Here is a 21,767-nt window from a genome sequence, read left to right as displayed (position 1 = left end):
GATGAGGAAGGGGGGCAGTCACTACCGTACAGTTTCCACCTCTATAGAAGTTTTGCGCGTTCTCTTATCCGCACACACATTCCCACACTCACACGTTTCATAATTCCGCACTTAAGAATTTTATACTCATCAGTTTTGGGTTGAGGCCGACGGCATTGCAAGCACTGAACGTAAACAACTTTACTCGGCTCGAGTTAGGGAAGGCGAAGAAGGTGAACAATAAGCAACATCGTCGTCGTCCGTCACGTGCTTGTGCTGTGGTTATTCGATCTGCGAAGCTTGTGGCTAGGTATACGATTGCTAGACGATACAAAGTAGCGTGGAAGGGTAAGGTATCAATAGCCACTACGTCGTCTCGTTTTGAACAGTGGTTTGGCTGATTGGAATAATCTTATCAGTGAGGAAGACTGATTGAAATAATGACGAATGAATTAGTGTAGTTCTCAATGATTTTCGGGTCAATAATAGGAAATCAAGAAGAATGTAATTAACTTTTATATGACTTCACCATAGTTTATGTGAACAACACCTGATAGTCGCAATTTTGCAATGTCGTTACTGGAACATTATTTAGATTGACGACTGCAACAATCTATGCGAAGCAGTCTTTTTTATATGTCATTTTAATATATTGACACAGTGACAGGTATCGGAGCCACACCCTATATAGTGGATAGGTAATAGCCACATGGCGAGCAGTCCAGAGATCATATTACCTGAAGCATGTTTTCTAGACTTGCCTCTTCTATAACGAAGAATAGGGTGATCCTCATTTGTAAGATATGGATGTGTTATTCAAACTACCTAACTTAATTATGCAAAAAAAAACTGATAGTGACAATCGAATAAGATTGTAATAATGCGATGTAATCTATTAGTTGATTATTCATTGGAACCTCAATTTACGAACTAGATGGAGGTTCGTAAACTGAACTAGTTCATACAACGAGGTTTTAAACATTTTTTCTGGGATCTCAGGAAACAAAAGCCGAGTATCAGTAAATCGTTTTTCGTTGCTATGCAACCGGACAATTTGTTAGCTGAGTCTCCGTTAAAATTGGAAAAATGAGATTCGAACAATCGAGCTTGTGAAAAAAAATAAGTGAGTACAAATTGATCACTTCATCGTAAATTTGAGGCGTCCTGGAGGCTCGAAAATGGCTTACGCTGATTCGTTTTTCTTAACCCTTCGGTCGTCGAGCGATTTTTTGTAACGCGAGTAGTCGCGCGTTGTACTTTGTACAACACCCTTGGTTTTGCGAATATCCCACGAGTCTGACCACTTGAAAGATGGCGTCTTCGGCAAAGTTGTTCGATAACTCATGGACTTTTATTGTTTGAGCTAGTTGATTCAAAATTTTGCCACCGGGGGCACTAGTGAGCATAAAAAATTGGTTTCTCAGGAGCCTGATCACTTAGAAAGATGGCGTCTTCGGCAGAGTTGTTCAGTAGCTCAAATTATTTCTTTGTTTAATCCATAAAGTTCGAGGTTTTGTGAAATAATGATAGTCCCTGAACTTCTGAACAACTTTGCTGAAGGTTCCTGTCTAAAAAGTCAAGATCCTGCAGTATCCGCAAAACAAAAATTTCATGCTCACGAGCGCTGCCTGGTGGCATAATATTCTATTTCTTGGCTCAAATAGACAATGATAGTCCGTAGCTTACTAAACAACTTTTCCGAATGCACCATCCTTCTATATGGTTAGGATTCTGAAAAATCTACAAAACAAAAGTAAAACATCCATGCCCACTAGTGTCACCTAGTGGACAAATTCCGAATTAAATAAGGCACCATCAGAAAGCGCTTCACCTCCAGAACAACTTTACTAAAGACCCCAAGTTTCTATGTTATCTGGATTTTGAGATATACCGATTTCAGACTGTGGTTTACTCGAACCGTATATAGTGCGTTCATTATTATGCGACTTTCATGTACATTTGTTGATTTTAACGCATTATAAAGAGCCATACTGTAAATAAGAACTGTCGAGTATTCTTCTTAAGAAGATTCTTGAGGAATACATTTTGGTTTGGTGTCGATAGATATCTTTGTAGCAAAATGATAGCATATAAATCACAACTGTTGTACAAAGTACAACAGCGCGAGAGCCCGAAGGTTAAAACTCCTTGATAAGTGGCCTCATTATAGCCGATTTCGGAAATTATATGTGACTTGAAATTTGCTTACCTCCAGGTTCTATTACATCATTACATTATTACATATTCTATTACATAGTCTGGTAGGGATCTGGACATGTCCGGCGTCATGGAATCACAAAATAAAATACGGATTGACTTACTCCGGACAATCTCCACATCAACTATATACCAAGCGTAACGTTTAGTAGGATTTGTAGGACATTTCCCAGAAAGTCCAACAACAAAACGACATTCCCCAGAAATCTATTCCCCAGAATGCCTTTCTTCAGAACAGTGCATTCCCCAAAATAGTTTTTATTCATTTTCAAGGTACAAAAAAATAAAATAAATTTAACTTTGTTTAGTTTTTTTTTTTAATTTTCGGTAAAAATGATTTGCCAGATACTTTAATTCCCGGACTTAATTTACTCAACAAATATTAAGATTGTACGACATTTTCCAGAAACCCATTCCCCAAAAATACATTCCCCAGAATGGGACATTCCTCACAAATCCATTCCCCACAAATCCATTCCCCATAATAGGACATTCCCCAGAAAAAATAATAATAAGAGATTTTTGGCCTGTCAAAATCAGGGTAAACGGTAAATAATAGAAACAATTAACTGGAAAATTAAGGGAAAACAAAATTTTAGTTTTTTCTAGGTTAAACATTATTGTCTTCGTTGTAACGACAAGACTTCCTGTCCGTTGCAGCCATTTATCAATTGAATGGATAATTTTTAAATCAATGAATCAAGAAATTCATCAAACACAGCGCCACCTGTGGTCGAAAATGTAATAAGAACCGTTTGGACAATTTTTATGTATTTGTATGACACTTTCCTTACAAACTTCAAGCTCGTTTAACTCCTCCTTGGAGTCGATGGGTGCTGCTCAGTAGTTTTTTTTATTCATTACGACACTTCACACCAAAAGAGTGCTTTCGTGTCGATTTGCTCAGTAGTAGTTTGCTGTAAAAGGAAATTACCCAAAGACAAGGAAAGTGTATTTATATTTCATTTTTCTTCATAACTACGAAGACAATAAACCAAGGAAGAACAGCCAATGTTCAAAATAAGGGAGAATATGCTATGAAAGCAAAAAAAAAAAACAAATTTTCGCAAATGGATTTTTTTAAATATCTTGAAATATATTTTTATAGAATTATAGAATTCGATGGGGTCTTCTGAGATAGCGCAATCTTGCGGTGGAACTTCAAAATAACCAACATAGTGGAACAAAGTAGCCCTTCCCCTGTTGAAAATCTTTACCGAAAAAAGTTTAGTTCTATGTAAAACTGTTCCTCAGATATAAGCGTCCACAGTTTCCAAATGTCACGTTTTTTTTTATCCTTTTTCACAATAACCTATCCCCGACATGAACCTAACCCCTTCCCCTCCCTTTGGAATTATCTAATATTTTAAAGTAAAACTGTATTAAATTTTCTTTCCAAAACAGCAGAAAAATCTAGAATTGGTTGCTATTCCGATTTGAACTTGACCTCAAAGCAAAGACAGAGAGTTAATGTAGTTCAGTTAAACTTCATAAAAAAAACAGTAGGGGGAGATCCCCCAGTGCCGGACAGCACCCAATACCGGACAAAGTCGAAACATTGAGAAATCATGGTCCAATCAAGATGGTGTATTAGTAGAAAAGAAAGCTATTATGTAGACAAATGTTTGCGTAGAATAACACATCCTTGAAATATGCATGCCTTTTTAAAAAAGTAGAAAAGTTTGAAAATCTTTAAAAAATTTACGTATTCTCTTAATTTTGAGCCTATTTAGTAATTATTTTGAATATGAAAAAAATACTTTGGATCACACAAGCATGATCGAACATAACCCTAATTTGATAGTATGAATGTATTTTGTACCATAATTGAACTAAATATAGAAAATACAAATTTTCTTTAAGCACCTCCTGTCCCTCAGTTTCGGACAGTTTGATTTGTTATATGATATCTTTGTAATTATTGCGTCAGTGTCTCAATATACTTCCATTTTTCATGGGTTCCATCGATTATGGTATCAAACATGTAATAAAATTAAGAAGTATGATTATTCAGAACAACATCGTAAAATGTGCTATTTTTCATCATATATGGAAGAGGTTTTTGATAGGCATCTTACAAACTAAGAAAGACTCAAATTATTCTTGTAAATGTTCCAAATGCATTAAATTGGTAATTATAAACTATTCCTATAGTGTACACATTCAATGATGTTCAAATTTGCGGTAATCAAGGCATTTCCAGATCGTGTCCGGTATTGGGTGCCACCTTTCAAGATCGATCAATTTGGTACTAAAAAACATCATCAAAATGCATTGTCGAAATTCATATTTATTTTTTCAAACTTATTTTTGTACACTATAAAAATGATAATATTTATCATAAATAGATAACACGAGCCCATAAAATCAATAGTTTTCGAATTATGAATTTAGTGGCTTAAGTGTCCGGTACTGGGGGATCTCCCTAATGACAGGAAAAATCAACTCAAACGAGAATTTAATGAGGGAGATCTTCGAAAATTTGCGAAGCTCGTGAATTTCTGACAAAATCTTGAAATGATTCTCCCGAAGAATTCATAGACGAGATCCTGGGAGAATCCTTAAAAGCTGAAGAATGAGTAATTTAAAATTCTGTAACATTTTTTAAAGTTATCTCGAAAAGTATGGCTCATAACAACTATAAATCAATCTCAGAAAAAAAAACTTTAAGATAATTGCAATAAAGGTGTTTTTAATTGATTTATGGAAAAGATGTGTAAGATATTAATAAAGGAATTCGCTATGGAGTCTCTAGAAAAATTCTTAGAGATAAAATAGTTGGAAAGAATTTGGAAAAAATTGTAACGAAATTTTAGGTCAGCAAGAACCGCTTAAGTACTACAAGGATACCTCCAAAAACTTTCCCTGTCATCCTAAAAAAATGTTTTAGGAAATTGCTCCGAAAATTTTATCAGAAATAAGAATTCTTCAAAGATTTATTCAGTCAGTCCTCCAGTAATTTCTCTACACCTGAAAATATGAAAAATCGTTAATGATTCATCTCAGGATGTCCCAGTAGTTCTTCTCTTTGGAATGAGTAATGGAACACATGTGTTTTCTATAAACTTTAAGTAAGTAGATTATCTTTGATTTAGATTATATTTTACACATGTTTTATTAGTCTGGCCCTTAAACAAAAAAGTTGTAAAACTCAACGGGGCACCCCCTAGATATGAGCCTTAGGGTAAGAAAAACGCTCTCTCAAAATTTCAACTCAATTGGTTGCTTCACCAGCTGGCGCATTCGATTTGAAGTTTGTATGGGATATTCGTCTCAAATATATTGAAAATTGATCTTATGTCACTGTTTTGTTCCGTATACTAATTTTTCGCGTTCAAATAAGCCCAGAATGACAAATACATTAGCTGGTACCCTAATGAACATAATTGCAGAAGGTTGTATCTGGATTTAATCTCATTTTCATTACTCTTTCAGTTGTTGAAAGTTAGGCTTAGATCAGCACTCCCGTACAGTCACTTATATGCATGCGACATGTGCCTCAGCTCGCCCAGCGTCATAGGTGGCTACGATGCGCTTAGTGGCTACCTCCAAGCTATGTTGAAGAAATACAAGCAGTATTGCATGATATACTTCAGATGGTTAAAACACCAACTTTATCAATTTTGATCATGGTACAATCTTCTACAATATTCTTCGCTGTTATATCAAGTAGTGTTTTTGACATTCTGGGTCCAATTGAACGCGATCATCAATTTTCCTGAACCAAACAGTAGATGATGTGCTTTTGCTCATATGTTTGAGCTGAAAATCCCATATTAACTTCATTTCAAATGCGCCAGCTCATGGAACGACCAAATGAGCTGAATTTTTTAGAAAGCCTTCCTCTAACCCCAAGAAATAATCCTGGGGGGTGCCCCGTGGAATCATACAACTTTATTTTTCTCCCATACTGAGCTGGGCCAGTCTAATGTTTTATAGTATATTTTTTTTTATCTAGTTGCTCAATCGATTTGTAGAACGGTTTTATCTATAATCAAAAGTTTCGGAGCTAACATTATTTAATTAAATTACATGCAAACACTCATAGTTCATAGGCCGATTTCAGAAGTTAGTCCAGATGAACGATTTATCTGTGGAGATAAATTATTTTACCACAACAAAAACTTGTGCCAAATTAACTGTAAATTGAAGATGGTCGAGTTCTGTGGCTGCTCGAATTGACATGGAATTCGTCACATCCAATCATCACCGAATGGATTTCTCTAGGATGTACCTAAGAGCTTGTAATGATATCGCTTCTATTGATTCTTTCAGTTATTCGGCTAGGGGTATATCCAAGAATTCAAAAGTTTCTTCCAGACTTGATTCAGGGATCATTCCAGAAGTAGTATAGGGTTTATACAGAGATTACACCAGGGAAGCTTTGAGTTTTAGAGATATAATTTTAAGGAAATTAATTTCAGAAGTGAATTCTGTTGACCTTTAAAATTCCTGTGAAGCATCTGAGATATTTCTCTACGAATTTATTCAAGGTTTTCTTCCGGAAAATGAACGAGGGATTACCCTTCCGTCGAAGAGTTACTATAGCAATTATTTCAGAGATTCTTCCAAACTCATCCAAAGGTTCCCCTAAATTAATTACATAAACACACACTCTGTTGAGCTCATCTAATTTTCATTCTTTTACCGAGATCCGCACAGCCGAGCGGTCTGCAACTGATTATTAACTGATATGTCTGCATAAAATCAAGTTTGTTTATTTCGGCGCCGCTGACATCAAACGTCACTTTTACTGAGATGTCAGCAAACGAACTGTAACCGAGATTTGCACATCTGAGATCGACATTCTGATTCAATTGTCCACCTTTCGCAAAAAATGGGCGATAGTTTCACCAAGAATTACGACTAGATTTTCACAGGGATTCTACCAGAAATTCTTTATCATTTTTTTTTTAATAGAATTCAGGAATATCTTCAGTGATTCCCTTAGAAATACTGCCATTTTTTTTATTATCTTTCACTTATTTTTGTTAGACTTACACTCAAATATCAATCATCGAGTTCTCCGCGAGGGTAAACTCATTTGAGATCTGCACTGCTACACTCATGCATGAGATTTTGATGCAAAATCATTTGCTCACGCTCATACAGTTAAAAATGATTGAATCATAAAACTCATTGGAAAATTATCAAAACCTCAATGTCATTGTTTACATTAGACAAATTTGTAATATTTTTAGAAGAAAAACAAAAATAAGTGCTTTGCGAGTCAGACGAATGAGTCAACTCATGCATGATGTTTTGTCTGAATGTGTGAATGTGTGAGCTACAACTCAAGCGCGAAAAACTCGAGCATGAGAAATGAGTATTTGAGATTTACGCAACGCTGCCAATTATATCCATTAAATTGTTCGAAAATTTCAATCAGTGAATTTCAGATTGGCTGGCCATTAAACATCAACAGTAAGATAAGAAACGGTTAATAATGAAGCAGTAGGTTAGATATTCTGCAAAATTTGTGATTCGAATGCGAATATAAAGCTGATTTTTTAATGATTGTTAAAGTCCACAATTTCAAACAAACAAACGGATCACCCTGTTCTCCATGCGCAGCTTATCGGAAGGGAATAATCGCGCGCGCGCGTCTTAGGTTTGGTTCAAGCCTGGGCCAACGGAGCAAAAAGCCGAAAGGAAATAGGGTCACGCGGGGCAAGATGAGCACCCTAAGGATAAGCGCGATTTAAGCCTACTTAAACGTTATTATTTTGGTAAAATTGGTAACCATCCTTATCTTTTACATTATTACTTTGACCTCCAGCCATTAAAAGTTTTAAAAAGTGATAAATAGTTTTCCAAACAACACTTTAAAAAATAGCTTTTTTATCATCGGTCAAAAAAACTGCGGGGCAAGATGGGCACCCCCATAAAAAGATTCAATTTACTAAAGAAAACTATTATTTTTCAATGCTTGCAATATCCCAAGATATTATCTTTAATATCTGATAATATTAATCTTCAACTAGCTTTGTTTTTAAAACTTTTATCAGAAAATAAATAACTTTTCATAAATTGCTAAGATTTTACTTAAAAAACGATTAAATTTGTTGTTTGTTTGTATATTTTTTAGAAAAATTGTTTTGTGCAAAGAAGATACCGTAAGTCAAGCTCACAGCTAAATGTGGTTCTATAATTTCACACTTTTACTTAATTTTGAACATGGTGCTCATCTTGCCCCAAGGGTGTAAATTTATTAATATAATCAAAACAATTGAAATATTATTTAATTTTGATAAAAATTTTTGCTCCTGTTTATCTACAGAAGATTATTCTATAACTATACGGCCAAAAACGTATGAATTAATTTGTTTACGCAACAAAAATATCACTTTTAAATGAACAAATCTTATATGAAAAGGTAAATTTTTGGACTTCTATGTATTTTGGACAATATTTACGTTGTGCTGTTGATTTTTTAGCTGAAATTTATGGCCATCATATCAATTTAATGATATTCATCAGAACCCAAAATAATGTATTGAAAAAAAAATCGGTAGGAACGACACAAACTAGGGGTGCCCATCTTGCCCCGGGTGCTCATCTTGCCCCGCATTCCCCTAAACAGCAAATCTTGGAAGTGGTAAGCTTCGCGTCACATTCTCATAAGCAACGGTGGTGGTATAGGTTAGTTAATCTCTGAGGTGGTCTTCCCGGGAAGAAGAATGCCCACGCTGCTGCTGCTGAGGAGTGGTTATCGCAAATCTTGTTTAGCTGATGGGGGAGAGTGAAGTTTATATATAGGTAGGTACACACCAAACGATAGGAGGACATCGTTGCCCGCGAGGGATTTCAGAGCTACAGTGTGCGGTACTGATTATGTAGTTGTTTGTTTTGCATTCAGTGCATGCATCATAAATAATGAATGTGCAGATCACTAGCATACTAATGATAATGGGCGATAGCATTTCAAAATGTTTTTGGTCTATTTCCTAATCTACCAGTTTTACTCGTCATTCCTCTAGTTATTCGTATCAGGCGATTTTAGTGTAAAGGTTGATTTTATACTCATTTTGTTCACGATTTCAATTTCTGAGCAATTTTCAACCTCTTCCAATCAAGATTTAAGTCAGGATGGCCGAGCGGTCTAAGGCGCTACGTTCAGGTCGTAGTCTTCTCTGAAGGCGTGGGTTCGAATCCCACTTCTGACAAAGGTTGCTTTTTATTGAATAAGAACTCAATATGGCAACTAATTGTTCTTTATTCGTTTGGTAAAATGTGGGAATATAAAGTCCTAAAATATAATCCGATCCTGCCAGGAGTCGAACCTGGAATCTTCTGATCCGTAGTCAGACGCGTTATCCATTGCGCCACAGGACCCCTCTTAGCAAAACAAGAAAATATATAATGAAAAATAATAGAAAAAATGAGAGTAGCATTTAAATTCGATCCAGAACTAAAGAATTAGGCAGATCATCACAAAATCCAAAAATACAGCTTTCAGTTCTTCACAATTAAAAAAATAAGAGTTGTTGCATGGTTTACCGACGAAACAGACTGGGTTGAACAGATAATCAACCATACCTATCATCAAAAGCTTAACCTACCCCTAATATAGTGGTTTTTGGACTGAAATTTCCAGACATTCGTTTATTACGTTAAGTATATAAAGCATGTGGGAATGATACTAAGTGATAACAATAAAATTTATTTTAAACGTTCATTCACACTGAGAAGTTTTCACTCAAAATAATGGTAATTTATTGTTGTTCTTCTAGAATAACAAAAATATTTAATATCGAAGCAAACTAAATACATCGTCCGTTCGATTTTGACACGGTTAGATTCTTACATTCGATTTTTTTAAACCATTTGAAAATCAGACAGTTTTCCAGAAGTTGTTTGGTCTCCGTATATTTTAATTAAATTGATTCGATACACGATTGATTGTGCTTTTCATTTAAAAAACATGAACTGATCAAAATTCAAGTAGAAAATAAAAAAAGGAAAGTAGAAAACGAAAAGCAGAATAAAGAAGGGAGAAAAAGAACCAGAAGATAGACATCAAAAGGTGTATAGCAGAAGCAAGATGACCAATGGCAAAATACAACCAAAACGAAATACAAAGAACGAAAAAAAGGAAGAAAAGAAGAAGCAGAAAACAGGTGAAAGGAGGCAGAAGGTAAAAAACTGAAGGCAAAAAGCAGAAACCAAAAAGTGGTGCAAAAGTTTCTTTTTCTGTTTTCTAGCTAAAATGAGCTAAATGAGAAAAAACTCGAAATCACATCATTTTTGCATCGCGGAGAAGTGTCTGTCAAGCCTGCAAGTAAGGCAGCATCGCAATTATAGAAATCGATGGAGATTTGGAAAAGATATGGCTATTTGTAGTTTTCTGACGTGAAATTTGCAATTTTCGGTTGAATTTACATTATATGATCTCAATGAAAGTTTTTCAAATCCTTACCCTTGAGCATGGTCATAAATGTTTAGAAACGTACAATGTACGTCACCAAAATTGAACGTTTTACTTTAGTTTAGCAAAAAACTTCTATTTTTGAGTATATTGGAATTATCCCTATTTTGGGCAAGTTTCTGATCACAATTTACATCACCTTATGACCAATGAAATGTATTCCTGTTACAAAAGTATTGAAATTTTGTGTTTCTGTCAGCAAACTCTTGCCCCAACGGTGGAGCAAAAGCTAGTTATATACAATTAATTTTTAAAGTGTTACAACTAAAAATGGGTAAGTATTTCAACACCTGTCTACTACTACTATCTGGTATTTTCATCTTTTCAACTGTTACAGTTTAACTGTAAATATTCTACAAAAGACATAAAGTAGAAACGGTATGTTAATGATAGGAGACAGAAGATAGCAGTAGAAGCCAGTATCCAAAAGGCAAATCAAAAGCAGAGAGCAGAAAGTAGAAAACAGAAGGCAAGAAGCTAAATACAAAAGACTAAAGCGAGAAGAAAGATATTAAAAAAGGTGGACTAAAGGAAGAAAGCAATAGGTATGCACAAAACAGAACGAAAAAGCAGATGACAAGACAAAAGGTAAAAGTATAGTATAGTATTGGGCTAACATTGGTCATTTAGGTACGGAATGCCGCCACCGATCTGCGCTAGTGTGCATGAAACTTTTGTTTTGCGGATATCTCAGAAGCCTGACGACTTCGAAAATGGGCGTCTCCTAGTCAACAGATTTAGATTTTGCCACCAGGTGGCGCTACCCTGAAACATTTTTTTTGGAATATATCTCAGGAGCTCGACTGCTTAGAAAGATGGCGTCTTAGACAGAGTAGTTGAAAAGCTATATTTGTTTATGTCTTGCCATTCGAGAAAGGCTAAAATAATGATAGCGAAATAATGATAGCGACCTACTGAACAATTTTCCTAAAGACATCATCTTTCTACGTGATCGGGATCCTTCGCAATCTGCAAAACAAAAATTTCATGCTCACTAGCGTCGCCTGGTGGAAAAATTTCGAATTTCTTGTCTCAAATAATGATAACACTTGTATTACTGAACAACTTTACTGAAGATGCCATTTTTTTAAATGAACAGGCTCTTGAGATCTGATTAAAAAAGTAAAAGTTTCATGTCCATTAGTGCCAGCTAGCGGGCAAATTCAAAAATGATAGCACTCCTCCTTCAGAACAACTTTGCTAAAGACATGCAGTTTCAAAATTATCTGGATTTTGAGATATAACGATTTCAAATTGAGGTCTACTACAATCACATATAGTGCTTTCATTATACAAAACAGTAGCAGATAAAGATATCAATCTAAAGGCTAAAGAAGAATAAAGAACAAGGCAAAAAACAGAACGTAAAAATCAGAAGGTAGTTAGCAGCAGTAAAGATGTAAAGCAAAAGACGGACGGCAGAAAGAAGAAAGAAGAAAACAGAAGGCAAAAGAAATGAAGTAGTCTTGAAGACTTCAAGAAAGGCAAAAGGCAAAAGGCAAAAGGCAAAAGGCAAAAGGCAAAAGGCAAAAGGCAAAAGGCAAAAGGCAAAAGGCAAAAGGCAAAAGGCAAAAGGCAAAAGGCAAAAGGCAAAAGGCAAAAGGCAAAAGGCAAAAGGCAAAGACAAGTGTTCGTCACTCGCCCACGCAAGCGACACGATCAATAGATCAAACACTACTAACGAACCGATCACTTTTTTTCTACTTCACTACCGACGCGCGACATGATTGATCCTGCCCTCATCGCCCGCCCTCGCAGGAACAAGCGTCAAGGTCGAAGGATCAAACACTACTCACAGAAAATAGTAAGATGTGTAGAAGACAAAAGCCAGAACACAGGAGCCGAAATCCAGAAGATCGAAGGCGGAAGAAAAATGACAGAGGACAGAAAGCATCAGCTGCCTGTATTTTTTTTTATTTAAACACTTTTAAACACTTATTTTTATTACACTTTTAAACCACTTTTTATTAGAAAGTGGTAGATGGAAAACGGGAAGCAGTAGACAGAAACTGGAAGACAGTATGCAGAAAGCTGAGTACATAAGGCAGAAAGCGTAGAAGTAGAAAGTTGCATCCAGCATCCAAACGCCAGGAACCGGAAGGCAGTGAATAAATGACAGAAGAAAAAAAATCAAACGCCAGAAGTCAAAAGGCAAGGAGTAGAAGCAAAAAGTAGACAACAGAAAGCAGAAAAAGGAAGGTGTAAGGCGAAAGCTGAGAAATAAAAGCCAGTAGGCAGAAAACAGAACACAAAGTGCAGAACGAAGAAAGCAAAAAACAAGTTTACGAAGTATGAAAGAAAATAAAAAAGTCGACACAAAGAGAGGAATACAGATATGGTACACAAATTATATCATGCCAAATTGAGACTTTTTCAACCACTTCAGAGAAAAATATGCACGGTAAAAATAAGTTACAGATTATTTTTTATTTCAAAAACAAAATTTTAAAATCGATTTTCTCCAGAAACGCAGTTTTGATTTTTTTATTTTTGGATATGTTTTAGGGGACAACTTATGTGATTTATTGCACAATTTTTCAAAATGGAAGAATTATGGATAAAAAAGTTATGACTTTTTAAAAATTTACAGATTTTGAAAAAAAAATCGAAATAGAGGAAAACAATAGTTTTTTATGTGATTATTTGAAAGTACAGAAAAATTGCAATCGAAAAGTACTTAAGTAAAATTTTTCTAGGTTGCATCAATTTCGAGATATACTCATACTTATATAAAATTTTCAAATAAAAAAAGAAAAATAGGCCCTTTTCAAACATATTTCGTATTTCTCCATTCCGGAAAATTTTATTTTGATTGAGTCAATCGTAGCTGAATTGTTTATTGTTTGATCAAAAACTATATACTAGAGTATTTAAAAAAGTTGTCAAATCGATCGGACAAACCGTTTTTGAGTTACAGTTTTTTAAAGATTTGCTATACATTTTCCGATACGCCCTTCTCAAAAATAAGGCGAGGTTCAAAATGGCGGTCTGAAGGTGCAAAATGGCATTTTTGGTCATAAAGAATCTGTATGCAAATTTTCAGGCGATTCAAAAAATACAAAAATTAAATTAAAAAAATTCGTCATGTTCGGTGGAATTGCTCTTCTGTCTTCTTCCACCTTGCAAAATATGATGGAAGCCAGAAGGTCAAAGACATGAACCAGAAGGAAGGAACGAAGCAGGAGGCAAAGGGCTAAAAGTATGGAATCAGAAAGGCAAATTCAAAAACCAGAAGATAGAAACCAACAGCAATAACGAATATCAGTAAGCAAATGTCAAAAGGTGGACACCAGATGGAGGAAACCGGAAGACGGAATGCGAAAGCTGGAAGGCAGAAAGCAGGAGGTAGAAGGAGGTAGAAAGAAAGCAGATTGAAGAAGATAAATGTCCTAGAGGAAAAAAAATGTCAAAAGGTAGAAGTTTCTAACAGGCATAAGACAAATTGCTAGCGAATTGAGAATGAAGATTTTAATTGCTTCATAATATTTAGTCCATTTTAGACTCCGGAATGTGTTGTTTGTCTCAGAGAACAGATAGCAGATGGTACAGGGCGGACAGCAGAAGGGAACGCACAGTAAAAAAAGAGGCAGAAGACAAATGGCAGAAGTCGACATCCAGAAGACAGGGGACGGAAGGACGATGACAGAAATCTGAAGGCAGCAGTCAGTAACTACAGTATATATCTGAATTCGAAAGTCGAATGAGGTAGATGGAAAACGGGAAGCCGTAGATAGGAAGAGGAAAACATGATGCAGAAAGCTTTGTACATAAGGCAGAAAGCGAGAGGTAGAAAGCTGAAGGTAACAGTCATAACATAGAAGGCAACTACAGAAGGGAGAATTCAAACGCCAGGAGCCAAAATGCGGAAGGCAGAAAGAAAAAAAAACAAAAGTCAGAAGTCAAAAAGCAAAAAGTAGACAACAGAAAGCAGAGAAAGGAAGGTGGAAGGCGAATGCTTCTTAGAAATAAAAGTCAGTACGCAGAAAACAAAACACAAACTGCAGAATGTAGAAAGCAGAAAACATGGGTAGGGAATATACAATAAAATGAAAAAAGTCGACACAAAGAGATACATGCATACATACAGATATGGGATGGTACACAAATTATGTCATGCTAACCACCTTCCTCTTAGAACGCAAATATTTTCGAACATATAAGTACTGTTCGCATGACCAACGAGTGTATGGTTAGGTAAAGAGTGCATAGCAATGAAAAAATGCATTTTTATCATAATGGCGCTTACGCCGACTATGCGAACATGGGCAGAGAAGATGACAGCAGAAATCCGTATCCTAAAGGCAAGTCGAACGCATAGAGCAGAAAGCGGAAGACAAAAGGCAAAAGCGAAGAATGATGAAAGAGATGAAAGATGAAAAAAAAACATGGTCAACAAAGGCATACACAACGAAAAAAGTAAAAGATACGCACAAACAAAAAAAATGTAGGATTCAGAAGGTGGAAAACATTGTGCTAAATATATGAAGCATGAAGAAGAAGCCAGAAAACAGAATGTGAAAGTCATAAGGCAGAAATTAAAGATGTAAAGCAAAAGACGGACGGTAGAAAAAAGAAAGTAGAAGACAGAAGGCAAAAAATGATTGTAGCCAGAAACTTAAAGACATGAAGCAGAAGTAAGGCTCGACGTAGAGGCAAAGAGCTGAAAGAAAGGAGTCAGAAGGACACATGCAGAAATCAGAAGATAGAAGTCTACAGCTATAAAGCAGAAAACGAATGTCAGAAAGCAGAAGTCAAAAGGTAAAATTGAAGGAAACCGAAAGACGGAATACGTAAGTTGAAGATCAGAAGTTGGAGGAAAATGGAATCTGAGGAAGACATATACAAGGTAGCTTGAAGGAGGCAAAAAAAAAGATAAAAGGCAGAAAGGAAAAAAATAAGGAGCACAAAACAAAAGTCTATAACCGTTGTCCTAGGAAGAAGGTAAAAGGCAAACGAGCAGAGAAATCAGATAGCAGAGGGTAGAGAGCAGAAAGAAGCACACAAAAAAGGGAACAAATGACAGAAAATAGTAAAAAAAAAAACAGAAAACAAACGCTAGAAGATAGGAGCCGATATCAAGAAAAGGGAAGGCGGAGGGAATCTGCCAGTATTTGAAGGGTAAAGGTTGGAGGCAGAAAGTGGTAGATGGTAAACGGGAAGCAGTAGACAGAAAGTGGAAGACAGAATGCAAAAAGCTGAGTGCAGAAGACAGCCAGTGGGAAGTAGAATGCAGAAGGTTGAAGGTAACAGTCATAATGTAGAAGATAGAAGAGAGAAGCGAGAAAGGCAAACGCCAGAAGTAAAAAGCAGATAACAGAATGGAGAGAAATGAAGATGGAAGGCGAAAGCTTAGAAACAACAGTCAGTACGCAGAAAGCAAGGTTAAGAAGTATAATAAGAAACTCCCATTCCTATAGGATACATTTAATTCTAATTTTTTTAACTCTGTGTTAGAGAGTTATATGGGAAAATTTATTCAATATTACATGTTACATGTTAAAACTTCGTTTAAAATCCTGTTCAGCTCGATAATTTGCCACGAACATTCGAGGTATATTTTCGTGTTAATTTCAAACTGTAGCTCGAAATGAATTATTCCCCAAAAAAAAGCCGATCCAATCAAATTCAATGTTCCATTGATGAATTTTACGGTCCAAATATTCCGCACGTTGGGGCGTTATCAATATATTTTTAATATCCATAAAAGTTCTTACCGCACCTTGATAGCAGTAAATTGCTTTTTTATGTGTCCCCATCTGATGATCGTGATGGCCCTCGTATCGCTTCTATAGAGCCTAACGAGTGTCCGAAACCGGGGCAAAAACTTTATATATGGATCAAGAGCAACAAATGAATGGAATTAAAAACTCAAATTTTATATTCCCCCCTGCTTCCCCTCTTCCTCCCCCCGGAACGAAGCCGTTCACTTCGCCGCCAGGCATAACGGGAATTAATGTGCCTACATTTTAGTCCAGATATCGACGCTTTTTTTTGCACTAGTGACAGTCGGAGGGCAACCCGTGGGCATCGATTCGACGTGATCAAACCTATAATTTCGTTTGCTGCTGCTGCTGTTGCTGCTTGCGGGCACCAAACCATCGAACAACGGCCGACAGGCCTCAACTAACACGCAAGGGCATAATAATGAGTGCGGAAACCTGCTGCTGCTGCTGGCGTTGCATGTGGCGATGCAGCCAACAGCCGGAAAATAAGTGGGCGTGGCTACGGAGAGTTTTAAATTTCGCCAAATTGGCTTTGTGCCAATAACCTAATGCGTTTTTGTCATTCGCGTGACGTTGGTCGCGGGAATGATGCGAGCAGGAACGAATAACTTGCAGCTATCTATCCTATTTTGGTATTATACCAAAATATGATATTGTTCTTTTGTCACAGGTTTCAATTTTTTTCTTAGTGATTCGATTATTCGGAGGAATCGATCATCCGGAATGAAAAAAAATCGATACTCCGGATAATCAAGTCCGACCTGTACTAAGAAAACTATTAAAAAAAATACAGCCAATTTTATTGATGGGATCTTCGAGGTAATTGCTGCAGGAATCTTGGAAACAATTGTGAATGGGGGGAATTGGCGCAATAACTCATAATAAAACTCTTTGATAAAACATAAGAAAATTATTGGAAGAATTCCATAATAATTCTTAAAAAAATGTATAATAAAATTGATGGAAAAATCACTAGCAAATTCCATTAATATGTGGCAGAATTACTTGATATTCTAGAAAAAAAAATCGCTGGATGAATTGATCAGCTTTTGGAGGAATACAATAAGAAATTTTTGCTATCATGTCCTGGAGAAATTTGAAAAACATAGGAGAAATCACTGTAGGGTATTTCTGTAGAAGTCTATGACGGACCAATTATATAACTTATTGGAGGAAATCCACAGCACGTGTAATCGGAATTAGGAGAAATCCTAAAGAAGTTCTTGTAAGAATCATTGGAAACAATCCTGGTACATGCTGAAGGTGTCTGGGTTCGATTCCCTGTCGGTCCAGGATCTTTTCGTAATGGAAATTTCCTTGACTTCCCTGGGCAAAGAGTATAATTAATTTGTCTTTGGTATAATCGTACCAGCCACACGTTGTATGAATGCGAAAATGGCAACTTCGGCAAAGAAAGCTCTCAGTTAATAACTGTAGAAGTGCTCATAAGAACACTAAGCTGAGAAGCAGGCTCTGTCTCAGTGAGGACGTTAATGACGGATTTCACGCCAACTCGACAAAGGGATTGGCAGCACCCCTTCAGAATTCAATGAAACTTTCTGGGTGTGAAGACTATGTGAAACTAAGATACTTTACATACCGTCGATGGGGGTGACAATGGGTCTAGGGGGTGAGATTGGGTCAAAACGGAAAATTATGATTTATGTAATATATCAGCTATTAACGCTGATATCGCTAGAAATAATTATTCATATGTTGGGGAACATATTATTACACATAATTCATCACAATATACATTTTTAGAATTAGTAATTTTTGTTTACTATATCAATAAACATGTATGTTGAAACTAGATAAAATTTACAGCAATAAATTTCTCCTGTGCAAAGTATAACGCATGTACTTTAACCTCTATCGTTGTATTAGTAGAAGGTTGAAAGACTTTTTATTACACTTCACAAATGGTCGGCGTTAAGTCAGAGTGGACCAAGTACAAAACTTGGGAAAATTGGATTATTCTGCCATGCTAAATAACGTTATCTCCATTTCACTTTGATCCGATTTGATGAATGTTGAAAACTGGGAGAGATATCTAACAAATTTACTCTGGATGATCAATAAAAATCAATAAAAGTATGCAGTCAGAGTGGACCAAGTGCTTTATACCATAACAACGAAAACGATCGATGCGCTGAGAAAGTCTAGAAAATGCAAGACATTTCAAGTTATTTTCCAGATTTTTTGACATGGAATGATTCTTCTTCCCATCCATCAATAGAAACTCATAAACATGTCATAATTCGATGGATCTTATTTTGATATCTGGCCATTTACCGTATTTGAGTAGGTGATCAAAAATTGCAACAATTTCTGTGCAGACAGAGTGGACCAAGTGTCAAAAAGCAACATACTGATTGATTATTGCATTTTTTGAGTCGATTTCAGAGTTCGATAGAAGTTTATGGTAGTTCTATGGTGTATGTATGGACTGTCCTAGAACCCGCTTATTGGACCAGTATATTTTGGTCGGTACTCAAGATTTTCATGGACTATGTGCACTTGGTCCACTCTGACTGAACGCATATTTGAATATTTCTGGTCTTCAACGCCCTGACCCTTCAAAACCTTAATTTCCAAGGTATCGTAATGCCACTGATTTTAAGATTGAAGATATGGATTATTGAAGAATTTACGATACTGATGTCGAAGGGTTTTGATAATATGTTCAGCTTAAAGATATGCACCCAGTTTGACCACGCAAGCATTAAATGATTGTTCTTTTTCTTGAAATTGTTCAGTCAGAGTGGACCAAGTGCACATAGTCCATCAAAAAATCGTTCTATCAGAGTTTCGAATTGTGATTTTTCATGTTTATCACTTCACATTATATTGTTTGAAAGTAGTCAATAGTCCTGATACACTTACTAATTTGCTTAACAGCCATTTAGAATGTCTTTTAGATCGCCATGCACCATTGAAAAACGTTCCACTGCGGAAAATGTATAATCCGTGGTTCAATAGTTATATAGGCAGAGCGATGGTTGATCGTGATTTGGCTTTTAAGCAATGGAAGGTTACACGCGATGTCACGCATCATAACTTGTTCAAGCAACTGCGTAATAAAGTAAATCTTTTAATTCGTAAAGCCAAAGAAATTTTCTATGGAGAACAATTAAATTCTGGGTTATCTTCAACTGAGCTATGGAAGAGACTTAAATCATTTAATATGTCCAATACAACACCTGAAAGTACTAATAATTTTACTGCTGATGAGATTAACGATTGCTTTTACAAAAAATTTTCAAGTTCAATTGATTCTACCCCATGTAGTACTGGTTCAGCGTGGGGTTCTTTTCATTTTAGTGAAATCAGTGATGTTGATGTTATCAACTCTTTATACGAAATAAAATCGAACGCTGTTGGACTCGACAATATACCCCTTAAATTTATAAAAATGGTTTCACCTCTGATAATTAACCCAATTGTTCACTTGTTTAATGCAATCTTAAGATCTAGTCAATACCCCACGGCATGGAAAAAAGCTAAAATAATTCCTATAAAAAAGAAAGCTTCAATAAACTCAATTAACAACTTACGCCCCATTAGCATACTTTGCGCCCTATCAAAGGTTTTCGAAAAAATTATTAAAAAACAGATTTGTGGTTATATTAACGAACACAATATGCTTTCATGTTATCAATCTGGATATCGGGCAAAGCACAGCATAAAAACAGTGATGCTTAAGGTACTGGATGATATTGGTATAATTTTAGATCAAGGAAAACCGGTGCTGCTAGTCCTATTGGATTTTTCTAAAGCCTTCGACACCGTTTCCCATAGCATAATGTGTAGAAAACTACGACAAATATATGGATTTTCTTTTGATGCAGTGAATCTTATAAAATCATATTTAGAGAATAGATTTCAAACAGTTCTCAATAATGGAGTTTTTTCTAAATTCCTACATACTGCCTCAGGGGTACCTCAGGGGTCTATTTTGGGTCCAATATTATTTTCTCTATATATTAACGATCTTCCATCCATCTTGAAACACTGCTATGTTCACATTTTTGCGGATGATGTACAAGTATACATAGAACACTCCGATGCTTCCGTTCGCAAAATCAATGAAGACCTAGATTCCATATTCAAATGGGCTACAAAAAATAAACTTTCGTTGAATACTAATAAATCACATGCTATGTTTATAGGTACCAGTAATCAAAGACAAATGAAACCTGATATAAAACTCAACAATGTATCTCTAAAATATGTGGAAACTGCTGTGACTCTTGGTTTCAATATTAAATCTAATTTTGAATGGGATTCTGTTATCTTGAGTCAATGTGGAAAAATATATGCTAAATTAAGAACGCTCCAATTAAAAGCGGCATTCCTTAAAACGGAAGTTAAAATAAAACTTTTCAAAAGCTTAATTTTACCTTATTTTATTGCATGCGATCTTTGGCTCATGCAATCATCTGCATTCGCTGTACAGAAAATGCGTGTTGCGCTCAATAACTGTGTACGTTTTGTGTTCGGTCTAGGAAGAATGTCTCATGTATCTCATTTACAGCATCGTTTAATAGGCTGCTCGTTTGATAATTTTTGTAAAACGAGATGCTGCTTATTTATGTTTAAGCTTGTTAACAATAAAATGCCTGGTTATTTATTTGAGAAATTGTCTGTTTTCCGAGGAAGTCGATCCAAGAAATTCGTTATTCCACGTCATCGCACTGCTAAATATGGTGGTACATTTTTCGTGAGAGGTGTCGCTTTCTGGAATTCCCTACCCAATGATGTAACCATGATTCAACCTAGTGGATTAGTAAACTTTAGAAGGAGAATTTTTGAGCACTTCGAATAAGATACCAGTAATTTCATTATTTGTAAATCTAAATCAAAATTATTCAGTAAACTCAATGTCAAATCCACCATTTACCTAGAATGTAACATTATAAGATGTGAATCTTGAGTTACGTATTTTAATAAATAATAATAATAATAATAATAACACAAGGATGGGTAGAAATATTGAACCAAAATTTTACTGAGATAAAAAAATACAAAGCGTTAGACTTTGAGCCCGTTTTTCTCAAAATATGAAAAATGTCACTTGGTCCACTCTGACTTAACGCCGACCAAATATTTTCCGGAATCTAATTGATTTTTCCACAAAAAAATTTTTTTTCGGCACGGTGTCTAAAACATTGAAAATGGGGGTGAGATTGGGTCAAGCAAGAACGATAGTCAATTAAATTGCAAGACCACTTTTTTGACATTTTACGGTGCCGGGTGTTCTCATTCCTCATTAAGATGTGTTTATTCTTTCTAAATACAGCATCTCTGAAATATCAAACAAGTCTACTTGAGGATTCCGTGCATCGAATAACAATGCAACGAATTTTGACAACTTCTCAAACCAGCAACTGTGTTTCGTGCGCAGCAAAATCGTAAAA

The 21,767-nt window shown here is 35.7% G+C and overlaps 2 non-coding genes across 2 annotated transcripts; one reads left to right on the top strand and one right to left on the bottom strand.

The window, feature by feature from the left end:
- Positions 1-9,279: 9,279 nt before the first annotated feature.
- Positions 9,280-9,362, top strand: Trnal-cag. The gene has a single exon. It is a non-coding gene; the product is annotated as a tRNA-Leu (tRNA).
- Positions 9,363-9,458: 96 nt separating this feature from the next.
- Positions 9,459-9,531, bottom strand: Trnar-acg. The gene has a single exon. It is a non-coding gene; the product is annotated as a tRNA-Arg (tRNA).
- Between the last annotated feature and the right edge of the window lie 12,236 nt (positions 9,532-21,767).

Source organism: Aedes aegypti, chromosome 3, assembly GCF_002204515.2.
Source record: "Aedes aegypti strain LVP_AGWG chromosome 3, AaegL5.0 Primary Assembly, whole genome shotgun sequence".
In the NCBI taxonomy this organism is placed as follows: Eukaryota; Metazoa; Arthropoda; class Insecta; order Diptera; family Culicidae; genus Aedes; species Aedes aegypti.
Note: the sequence above shows the minus strand (reverse complement) of the source record. Positions and strands in the feature narration are given on the sequence as shown.